Below are 11,334 nucleotides of genomic sequence, written 5' to 3'. Positions count from 1 at the left end.
CACGCCTGTTTTCTTCGGTTTCTCTGAAACTACAGGGTTCTTCTGCACACAATGCTCACATTTCTCTCGTTCAGCTTGCTTGTTCCTTTCATATAACAGCAGACATTACACGAGAACAACGCAAAAAACTGAGAACGAAAGTGCGAAAGACGCGACTTTTTGCATTGAAATACACAGCAGACACCCGACCTCCGGGACAAGCAGTCCAACTTCCGGTGACTTCACTCGCGCTCGTCTCGGAAAGCGGGAATGCGGCATCCAGGCACCTAGTGGAGATCAGTGGTGAAATCATGGAGGAAGGAAAGAGCTAAGGAGAGGCCCTGACGTCACTTTTTGTGAAGCCGCCTGGCAACCGGCTCGTCTCTCCTCCTCCGTTTTTCTCTCTCCTCACAACCTTCCTTCTCCGCCGAGCTTCGCGGGGCAGGGGTCGCCACGGCTGGGTTAGCGCCGCGTCACTCTGAAGAGAAACTTCTGAATGTGATGTGCGTAGTTGTGTCCGCTGCGTCGTCATAGTGTTTTTGAGAAGGCCGTGGCTTGGCAGTGGAGTGTCATAAGTCAGGTGTGGTTTTTCACGCTGCAAGTCGCGTGCACGACGGTTCAGTTTCTGAAGTGAGCATTTGATCGAATCATCTGCCTACGCCAAGCGAAACGTGCTGCGCAGTTGCGCACTTTGTTGAAATGTAAGCTCCGTCGAAGGAAGTGGGCTGACACCGTGCACCCTTGGCGTCGTCGCATCTAGTCCGACTTACGAGTGGTGCAATACTTACGCTGTTGGTGAGAGACAATTGCGTGATATCGAACTGAAGTGCAGCATGCATCTACCGAGTGCGTCATTGAGCGCAGAATTGAGAAGGCTATTAGTAAGACATCTGCGCGCTGAGAGTGCAGTACAGAACACCGCGATGCAAGTACGTGCATCATACCTCGTATAATGTCCTGCTTTGATAGCGCTAGATATTAATTGAGCAATGGTTGATAGAGGCATTTAGCAGAACTTTTTGCTGGGCTAGTTGGTCCATTCTGACATTGGTGAAAACAGCGCGAAAGGAGAAGCCCGAAGGCGAAACGAGGAAGTGACAGGAAAGAGCGCTCTTTCCTGTCACTTCCTCGTTTCGCCTTCGGGCTTCTTCTTTCGCGCTGTTTTCACCAATGTCAGAATTGATAGGGGCAGCTCAAGGAGTACATGCACCATAGTAAAAACTGCAGAGCAATTGCTTATCGAAAATTTTCGTGAAGCTTGCTGAGTTAAAGAATTGTATACTTGTAGTTTGCATAAATCTCCAGGCTGGCTACACAGTAGTTTTTTCAAATAAATTCATCTGTCTGTCTTCAAATTATTCAGGTTCTTCATTGAAACCTGAAGGTGGGTATCTTATGTAATTTGAACATGTTGCTATTACATTACAAATATATTGCTCTCTTCATATGTTTGCATGTGTGCTTTGCGTGTTGTGCTGGAGAATGCTTGAAGAACGCTCGTACATTCTTTTCAGCTGGCATGGCATGACTAGCTGTGATCATCACAAAGTAAACAAGGGAGGAAAGAGCCTTAAGGCTCTTGGGAATGCCAATGTTTCAACAAGAACACTTGTCTTCGTGTGGGTGAAGACAAGCCCTCTTGTCTAAATGCTGGCAACAACCTTGTTCACTTTGTGTTTTCAAGAAACACATTTGATCTATGCGCAGTTGTGTAAAGTCCTTTTTATGGAGTTCACGTCCTGAGGTGGTGTTGTAGCCATAAGAAATGCCACACTGAACACCTGTCACCAATTGATGTCGCCCATCTGGGGTCTTTAACACTGTCTCTCAGCACATGGACATTTTTGCTTTTTGTCGCCAATGAAATGTGAATGCTACGTCTGAGATAACGCTTGCAACTCATGCTAAGCAGCTGAATGCTGTAGCCTCTGCATCACCACAGCCAGTGAAGAAGCACTTGGCTTTCTTTAACAGTCTTGTGGAGCATTTAGAGCAATAGCCAGGCACATGCACCTTATTGCTTTGCTCATGTCTGAAAACTTCCACATATTTTATCACAGCGCCAATTCGTTCCCTTTCTATGCATACATGGGCTTCGTTTCTGTCTCTTGCATTAGTAGCAAAGCATCCTGTGTTTACTGTTGGTGGCAAGATTTGTTCTTTCAAAGTCAAGGACGTGCCCCTACCCCCTATTTTCATGTAGAGTAATCGATTCATGTACACGCCTTTTGAGACATTTTTTTCTTTGCATATTTTCACTGTGTGCTATCATTTAGTAGGATGATGATGAGGAGGGCTCCGGAATAGTTGCGGCCACCTGGGGGTCTTTAATGTGCACTGACATAGGGCACAGCGGAGCTCTTGCCATCTGCAGGAGGCCATCCTTGAAGAGCGAGACCGCAACGCGGACGCTGTCCAGTGAAGTGGTGCAAGCGGGCGTTTTTGTGGCTGCAGGCAAGATGGATTCGTTGACGCTGCAGTCCCTTTCACGGAGGTCCTGACAGCTGTGTACCGTGAGTAGAGTCTGCACGGGGGGCTGAGTGCAGCTGGAGAAATCCGGAATTAATCTCTTTGAGCATCACAGAGGATCCTGACAGACACGCTAAGACTCTTCCGTGGATCTGTTTCTTTCCACCTTGGCGGAGATGTCATATATTGCCAGATTGTAACTGAAGGCAATGGGAGAGCTGATGCAGGTGAAGACAAATTTGTTTCACTGTAAACATTTGACTGTAGTTTTGTTTGTCCAGTATGCTGTACATTATTGCCTCTTTATTCTTCCATCATTTAAGGAGAGTTGATGCAGGTGAAGACAAATTTCTTTCACTGTAAACATAACTGTAGTTTTGTTTGTGCAGATATATGTTATACATTATTGCTTTGTTCATTCTTCCAGCGTACGTGTTTCTGGATATAATATTGGTAATTGCTAAAAGTGTGTTCTTGTATCGCAGCTGGTGGAATCTTTTTATCTGGGTTTTCAGGTTCGTTTTGTTTTTCTTTACACGTCCAGAGGGGTTTCCTTTCAGGGAGTAAAAATTTTAGAGCGGGCTACTAGCATATTATCCGCACGATTTGTACCTTAGTATAGGAAGAATTTATTGCCACCTGAATGTTACACAGTATCAGTAAATTGCCAAATGTGGCATGTTAAGGTCATTAAAACTAGTGCAAGCATCTCTTTTATGGTGCGTGGTTTCAATATATAAGCCTAATGTAGAGAGACCATGAAACTCTTTTATAAGTTAACATTTAATAAATATGAAGGGAATTTCTCAAGCGGTTTGTACTAAGTGCTCATTGAGAAGTCATTCTTTTTATTACTTCTATACAAGGACTGTTAAGGCCTATGTTATTTTATATCTTGAAAGAAAACTGTGCAGAAAGAATAAACTCTCCTGTGATTTTGTCATTAAACAGTTTTTGCAGTTTTCTTTCAAGATGCACCCATCCACCCTGGGCTGTGCAAATGCATTACTTCAATTTATTTCATGTGTGGAAGAATTTTCACTTAAGTGTATTAGTAGGACTTCATACTGCGAGCATGCAGTTTGTAGACTTTGAGAAGGCCTTCTCAATCTATCTTCCTTTGTTTTGGCACCATTCTACAATTCTTGATACTGCAGTACGTTTTGTCAGTGTATGTTGCAGACTGAGCTGATGACACGCATGTAATCTCTTTTATTTTGCATAGTTGTGGCTTATTTCTTCAAAAACTAATTAGTCCCTCTAGTGTACTGAATCCTGCTGGTGAGAAAAAGAAGTACGTCCTCATTTGCTCACATTGGATTGGGAAACATTTATTGTCAGCATCAAGCCCTGTGGGGGCACTATACTAGAAGGCTTCGAGCCCGTGGCTCTCGGTGACCCTGTGAGCTCCCTCAGTGGCCGGTATGTCTAGCCACCATAGCTCCGGTAGCGCCGCGTCGCTCGGAAGAGAAACTTCTGGATGTGTTGTGCACAGTTGCGTCCGCTGCGTCGTCGTAGTGTTTTTGAGACGGCCGTGGCTTGGCAGTGGAGTGTCATAAGTCAGCAGGTGTGTTGTTTCACGCTGCAAGTCGCGTGCACGACGTTTCAGTTTCTGAAGTGAGCATTTAATCGAATCGACTGCTTACGCCAAGCGAAACGTGCTGCGCAGCGTTCATTTGCGCACTTTGTTGAAAAGTAATTAAATTCAATGGCGCCAAACCATACGCACACACACACACAGGAGAAGAAAGAAAGACGAGAGAGAGCGCCACTCACAACTGATTTAATGTGCAGAAAGACACGTACATATATGTCACTGTCGGCGCATGGGCAAGGAAGACATTCAGCTTCGTGAAGATAAGCAGTGATCAAAAAACGCTTTTTCAGCCTTATACAGGTTTATCGACGTTTCGCTGACGCACAAGTTGCCCCTCTTTTCGATATGGAATGCTTCTAACAGTTCTCTGGCTTTTGTCACACTACTCTGCCAAAATCCGCACATCAGAAAAGCATGGTTCACAAGTGCGCGACGGGCAGGTTCTGATGTGCATGGGTAAATGGGGGCCATCTTTATTTTGTTCTACATTTCTTTGGTGTTCTCTGATCCGCTCATTGACACATCGCCCGGTTTGTCCGATGTAAGAACTGCCGCAGGAGAGGGGAACTTCGTACACAACCCCTACCGCACATTTCGTGAACGGTCGCCCATGCCTGGTACCGCAGCCACTTTCTTTTACTTTTTCTTTTCTTTTGGCTATTCGAGAGCAAAGGCTTCCGAGCTTTTGGGGGGCGGTAAAAACGAGTGGCACCCCATCCCTACTCGCAACCTTCTTCAGGTTGTGGGCCAACTTGTGCACATACGGCACAGCCACCGGTCTCACCTCTTCTCGAGGGACCTCCTCCCCTACTCCTACTACCTTCTTCTTCAACTTCCGTAGGAGGCTTTCGGCAACCTTTGTCACGACCGAACCAGGGAACCCGGCTGAAGCCAGCCTAACCAATTGATTATCAAAACTCTGTCGCATCTTGTGAACACATCACTTCCCTAGAGCAGACTCAAGGCAAAGTGAAGCAATTCCTCTTTTAACTAGTTTTGAATGCGAAGAGTCGAATGGCAGAAGCCCCTTTTTTGCACGTGGAGCATATGCAGGTTTTGCCAACTAACCATGTTTTTAAAGTTTTTAGATACATTCACGATTTCTTGATTGTTTTAACTAAGGACGGCAGCTCTGACTTCGCTGGTACAGTAAACAGTGTTTTATCCCTTTTTAGACAACATGGAAAAGGCTTGGATTTTACTTATGAACTGCCTGAAAACAATCTTTTAGAGTTTTCAGATGTAAACATTGAGTTCTGTATGGATCAGGTGTGTTGGGCATATGCTCCACGTGCAAAAAAGGGGCTTCTGCCACAAAGGTGCACAAAAGGCGGCGGCGTAGAAAGAGAAGTTTATTTTTTCTGTTTTTAACATAGAAAATACAAAACAAAACAGATGAACTTATGCTCTGATCAGTCCAGCACATGCTCAGTGACGCAGCACTGAGCACGTCAGTAATGCAGTAAAAATGCCGATACTCGACCGCCGCGCAGGACGATAAAGTATGTCGACCATTTGCGCAAGAACTCAGCCTCGCTCATTGACAGAGCGTCCATGCATGCTTGTTCAAAGAGGCGCGTGCGCAGGCGCTGCAACATTGGGAACATTGTTCTTTGCGGACGCCCATTTAAGGATGCCACTCCACGCTGCCGCCACAAAATGAACATGCCGACACACAAGAGCATATTTTGAAACACTTCGGGAGAACTAGTGCGCGCTTCCAGGCGGGTTAAAAACATGCGTGACACTAATGTCCAAAAGGTGCGCGCAACTACACACTCAAACATTGCGTGCTGCAAAGTTTCAAGCAGACCGCACTGCGGGCATCGGGCGGAGGGCGCCACGCCCCACGCCGCAAGGCGGTCTCTTGTGGGCAGGACCCGCCAGCCTCGCAGCCAGCCGAAGTCCCTGACATCTGCAGGAAGCGTAGCTGAGGTCAGTTGGCGCCAGCGTGCCCGTCTCGTTTTCTGGAGTTGTTCGCGGGTCAGTGCAGCGACCGTTAGTGCTTCACACATCCTGGAGGGCGGGGTTTCATCAACATCCAGATCGGGCACGCTGGCAGTCAACGACGTCAGTGTGCGACGCACATTAACGAAAAATTCCGGGGGCTGCTCGGCTGTAGGGCCAACCACGTGTTGTGAAAAAAACACGTTACGCGCTGTACCCAGAAAGTATGTGAGGAGTGTTCTCTCGGGATAGTCTGGGTTGCGTACAAGATCTCGTACTCCTCGCAAGGCGAGCACATTGCACATGGTGCGGATACAAGGTATACCAAACCCACCCATGTACGATGGAAGGCGCATGAACATTCGTGACACAAGTTCGGTTTTGCCCGCCCAAACGAAAGAGCCACAGGCCGAGGTTAGCCTGCGCGCAAACGTGCGCGGTGGGTTTGCGACGCGGGCGACAAAAAAACATGCGGCTAGGATTGTGCACTTAACTATATAGCAGCGCTCTGCCATTGAAAGGCGGAAAGTTGACGCCACCGAGAGGCGTTTCTCAGCGTTCGTGCGGAGGTTAGTCCAGGTTTCGCGGGCTACTTCTCCGCTGGCGAGGAATACTACTCCCAGGACTTTCACTCCCTGCACCCACTCCACCTCGCCAGCAAGGTTCGGTGTGAAGGTGCCAAACCTTAGTGCCTTGCTTTTTCCCCTGTTCAATAGGGCCCCAGATATCTCGCTGTACTCGAGAAACAGCCGCGAAAAAGCGGCGTAGCTATCCTCGTCCTTGAGGAAAAGCGACACGTCATCGGCGTAGGCCGATACCTTGATTTGGCCCTGGCCAGGCAGAGGGAAGCCGCGTATGGATGGGCTGTCGTTAATGCGCCGGATGAGTGGATCCAGGCATAACACGAAGAATGTTGGGGAGAGAGGGCATCCTTGCCTTATGCCCCTGGTGACCGAGAAGGGAGCGCTCTGGTGGCCGTTTACAGAGAGACGAGCATTCAGGTCTGCGTAAAGTAAGCGCAGCCTGCTGACAATTTGCGGAGGGAATCCGAAGGCTTCAAGGACTCCGAACAGATACGAGTGTTCCACCCGATCGAATGCTTTCGCCTGGTCTAGTGAAACAAAGCACCCGCTGAAGCCCGTTCTGCTGGCAAATGTGAACAGGTCTCTAGTGAGTGCAAATGCATCAAACACAGAGCGGTCAGGGACGCTGCTGGTTTGAGCCCGGTGGATTAGGTGAGGTAGGATCGTCCGCATTCTTGTGTTCAGTAAAGATGTGACTATTTTGTAATCTGCGTTTAAGAGGCTTATGGGCCGCCATGCTTGCGGGTCGGAGGGGTCACCGCCCGCTTTCGGAATGAGTATGATGCGACATTCGCGGAAAGAGTTTGGACGTAACCCATCCGCGAGGAAGCCATTGACCATCTTCAGGAGCGCTCCTTGGATCTCGTAAAAAAAATTTGAATAAAAACTTGTTGGAATGTCGTCTGGACCGGGGGCAGAGGCTGCATTCATGCTCTGCAGGATGGCGTGCAGCTCTTGGCTTGTGGCTGGTGCGCAAAGGTTTTCGTGCAACTCTTCAGCTACTCGTGGCAAGTTTCCAAAAAAACTTTGTAGAAGCTTCCCGTCATAACCATCTTGAAGATGTAGCCAACTGTCCGTAGAGAACAGGTTCGAAAAGTGGCTTGCGAAGATCGTGCAGATATCGGCCGTGGTTTTGCTTTGGGTGCCGTCTGGGAGTGTCACGAAAGGCACAGTAGCGGGAGCTAATTCCTCTGCCGTGCCTGCGCGTACGTGTCGTAGCACAGCCGGGTCTGATATAGGCCGCCCGAGCTGGTGTGCACGACTAGCTGCCCGTGATGACTGGCAGAGCAACACGTGGTAACGTGCTTTAAGTAGACTCAGGTAATCGCTCATGGCAAAGGTTAAGGGTGCTCCCCTTTGCACTATACGGATGCGCTTGAGGGTGTGATTCAGTGCATAAGTTACCCGACGTCTGCGGTCTTGACCGGCCGCCACCAGAGTTGCCTGCCAACGAGCCTTGAGTGTGTCCCATGAATCAGTAGCAACGAAGCTTTTGCACGATGCTGCCAACGCCGTGCGCAGTGACGCCATGCTTTCCGGGTCCGCCAGTAGGCTCGTGTCCATGCGCCACGTAACAGTACGTGGGGTGTCCTCACCAAAGTCGAGCCTGACTGACAAGGGGTGGTGATCGGAAATCACCGGCGTGCCTGCAGGGAACGCGAGAACTTCGCAGCTAACGACAAAAGAAGCGAGCTCTGGTGGAAAATAGAATTTGTCTATCCGACTCGCTGACTGTGCTCTCTCAAACGTCGCTCCAAAGGCATCCCCGTGAAGCTGCACCCACGCGTCAGACAAGCGGAACTGAGTCACGAGATCGCGGAGCGCGGGGGCACCGCAATAACGGCGACCGTGACCCTGTCCGCGGACGTCACGGTCGATGTTAAGTACACAATTGAAGTCACCGACGATGAAAGTGGGGTAGGGATCAAGGAGGAATGAGTCGAGGCGCTCAAAAAAATCAGAACTACTAGTCCGCCGTGCTGGCGCATATACAACCAACGCACGTACCCGCCGCTGGTTTAGTGTGAAGTCGACCGCAAGAGTGCGGCCGTCCAGCCCGAAAGTGCAATGAGCACCCGCGCGCAGGCAGGGGTTTACAAAAACGACACCAACACCGCACATATGAAAATCAGTCAACGAAAAATAAGCAAAAACAGAAAACCGGGTGGTGAAATTCAGCACATCAAGTGAAGTACGGAAGTTGCATTCCTGTAAAAACAGGATGTCGACGCCCCTAGCCCTGGCAAAGTGCATCACCTCTCTCTGTCTGTCTACGGATTGAAATCCCCGAACATTCAGGGAGAGGAGATGCACAACCGCCATGACTGCCAAGAGCACCGACGGCATAGCATACAACCTAAAGAGCGCTGCCATGGGCGGCGCTTGGCGCGCGCGGCACTTTTTTGCTAGAACGTTCGTTAACAGTCCCTTCGGATTCCGATGATTGAGGGTGGGCACGTTTGAAGTCTGGTCGAGAAAAGTCCATGTTTTCGGGGCCGTCGGCGCTTAGGGCCTCGCTCACCGGTTGCTGCGTGGTCTTGGCGACGCTCGCAGCTGAAGCCGATGCCGACGCCAGGGTCGCCGATGGGAGGGTGTGGCTGGCTGGTGACGGGAAGCGCGCGTCGTCCGCACCTCCAGGAGTCGTCGTTCCTGACACCTGGCCGCACGTCAAGTCGCCTGTCAGGCGAAGCGGCGTGACTTTGTCCGGTACGTCAACCAGGTCGCCCGACGCCACGCTCGACTCATCGCCGCTGCTGCTCTCGGTGTTGAAGGAAGCTGTGCGTGGTAGCGGCGGCAAGGGTTCCGCGAAAACAGCACCGAACGGCTCCACCTCGTCTGAAGGCGTCCCCTCGAGCTGCTCCTTCACGGGCACCTCTGTCGCGGGGCTGGGCTCGGGCTCCCTCGGGCTGCTGGTCGTAGGGTCCGCGCCGGCAACAGGCGTCCGGACAGTTGGTGTGCTCCGCGTTTCTGCGACCACGTTGTCCTTGCTCGGTTCCTTTCTCGAGGCGGCGGCCGCCGCATAGGACCGTGGTCGCAGGCAGTCCGCTGTGGCGTGGCTTCCACCGCAGCGCCTGCAAGCCGCTCCGCATCCGGCCGTGTCGTGGCCGAACACCTCGCAGCGAGCGCACCGCGGCGTTCGACACGCCGCGCCGATGTGGCCGTCCTGCCCGCAGCGGGAACACACCTTCCGGACGCCTCGGTAGTCAAACATGACGCGGTGGCCCTGGACGGTCAAGAAGTTCGGCACCGCCTGCTTCATCTCGATCCGGACCACGCGCGTCCCGTTGCCGACGTGACGACGGCCCTTGAGGACGGGATGGGTGATGTCAAGCACCTTGCCGTAGGAGCTCAGTGCCGCTGCCAGCGCCGCGTCTCCCACGAACAGCGGCACACGAAAAGCCGTCACGTGGACCACGGCAGGACCCACGCAGGCTACTGGGACGGAAGTGCCGTTCACGTTGAAGGCGCCTTCCACGAGCATCTTCTCCGCCGCCGCAGCCGAGGCCATGGCGACGCAGAACTTCATGCCTCCATGGTGCTGGAGGCTCTCTAGCCCTTTCGGGCCGACAACCAACTCGATGCCGTCGACGATGTCGTCAGCTGTCGCGTCGGAAGTAACTGTAAATGAAAAACAGTGCGCCTTTGGGGGCGGCGCACGGAACACGGGAGGGGCAGCAGGTCCCGGGCCTCCCATGACGTCACGGGTGGCCGGCTGGGCTGCTGCTTGCACGAACTTCACGCAGTTTGCCCGAGCACCGGCAAAGGCACGGCGCCTGGGCGGCGGAGGCTGGTTGCGGAACCTCCGGGTCGCAGTGGATCCGGGGCCCGCCTGCACTTGTCGATGAAACTTCTCAGGAAGCCAGCGCCGAAAAAAAACTTCGCTGGGTCTGGACGAGCTCGGGCAGCAACGAGCGTGCTCGTCGGTCGTCGAACTACGAATGCGCGCTGCTCGCGGCATCGTTCAATTTAAAGCCGGCAAGGAAACTTCGAAATAACAGGTCGATATCATCTAGACTAATCTGGAAACACGTAGATGCAGCTCTTCATGGCTGTGATCAATCGAGGTAAGTCCGGTCGCTTATCGCGTCACGAACAAAAATGATAACACCCCTTTCCTGCTGCCTTCCGCGATCGAAGGGGCAATACAATGATACGCGGCATTACCCCCTCCCAAAGAAGCATCGTCTCGATGCTTTAAAATGAAAATAAGCACAGAGAATGCAAACTTCGAGTCCATTAGCATTCATAATATGGCTTCAGGCGTACGACATGTACGACTTCCGGGCGTGTGCGGCGTCGCTGAGATGCTGTCGTGCCGTCGAGGATGACTTCATAGTCGAGGTCACCGATGCGACGGAGAACCCTGTACGGGCCAAAGTAGCGTCGCAGTAACTTTTCACTCAATCCACGGCGGCGAACTGGCGTCCATATCCAAACACGATCACCTGGCTTGTAATGCGTGTCTCGTCGGCGCAGATTGTAGCGTCGGGCGTCGGTGTGCTGCTGGTCCTGAATGCGAAGCCGCGCAAGTCTTCGGGCTTCCTCGGCGCCATGAAGGTAGGCGGCGACGTCGAGGTTGTCTTCGTCGGAAACGTGAGGGAGCATTGCGTCCAGTGTTGTCGTGGGCTTCCTGCGGTATACCAGCTGGAATGGGGTAAACCTGGTTGTCTCCTGGACGGCAGTGTTATAAGCGAAGATCACGTAGGGCAGTGGCAGCGGCAGCGTACAGACATTCCGTGACCGAGTTCGTCTACTTTA

Source organism: Amblyomma mixtum, chromosome 10 (genome assembly GCF_055824585.1).
Source record: "Amblyomma mixtum isolate Tamu chromosome 10, ASM5582458v1, whole genome shotgun sequence".
Lineage (NCBI taxonomy): Eukaryota > Metazoa > Arthropoda > Arachnida > Ixodida > Ixodidae > Amblyomma > Amblyomma mixtum.
Note: the sequence above shows the minus strand (reverse complement) of the source record.